Here is a 997-nt window from a genome sequence, read left to right on the forward strand (position 1 = left end):
TAACCCCACGATTTAGCTCAATGGTAGAGCTCCGAAAGAGAAAGAGGTGATTCCAAATCCCACCCATTGAGTAAAAAATTTATGCTCGAATGCCTTGCAGGTCTCTACATGATTGACATGATATAAGACCCAGCTACAAGGACACAGAGAGATTGGATTGTGTTACGGGAGCAGCTTGAGCATGCTTTGGTGCTGTGTTGGTGTAGGGTCTACAACTCTGCCGATGGTAAAACGCTGATGGTAGGCACTGATGAGACTATTCAGCTTGCCTTCGCGGTGCATCTGCCGAAGACCCTTAAGCACACCGTTGGATCCCTTTGACGGTACGCCCTGCTCGCCTAGGAGCACTGTGACTTTGTTTGACGCTACTCTCCGAGCTGCCGTACTGTATCTTTGTAGCTGGATGGTAACTCGTCGAGCGCGTACCCGTCTTCGATGAAGAGCCTCATGAAGGCCACGAGCTGCTTGGAATCCGATTTCTTGTGCTTATTAGTACTCTGCCATCCACGCGGAGCAGCCGTGTACCACGCAAACCACGTGTCAACAAGCGGTATTGTCTTGGATCGACGGCGACGCTTTACTGGTACGATTTCATCTTCGTCTCTTACTCGCTTGGCTTGATTATCTCGTGCTAAAGTTTCCCCTTCGGTGTTGTTCATTGCAGCTTCTAGCGAGTTAACTCGAGCTTCAAGGCTACGGTTGACCTCAATTAACCTTTCAATCAAGGCAGTTTGATAATTCAACGCAGCGTTGGCCTTTACATTTTCTTCAGTCATGGCTTCGGCGGTGGTGTTGGCGTGTTCATTTGACGCTGTGAGCCGTTGTGACCATGCAAGCAGGTTGGTCGTCGTCACTCCAGAGGCTTCCGCACATAGGTGAATTGTCTTCATTGCAGGTGTCTTCGCGTTGATCTTCACTAACGACGGGTAGTGGAGGAGGAGGGTTGCTGTTAGCACATCTCTCACAACAGCGCAGACGTTAAAGGCCTTGTTACCCA

Source organism: Phytophthora infestans, genomic scaffold (genome assembly GCF_000142945.1).
Source record: "Phytophthora infestans T30-4 supercont1.107 genomic scaffold, whole genome shotgun sequence".
In the NCBI taxonomy this organism is placed as follows: domain Eukaryota; phylum Oomycota; class Peronosporomycetes; order Peronosporales; family Peronosporaceae; genus Phytophthora; species Phytophthora infestans.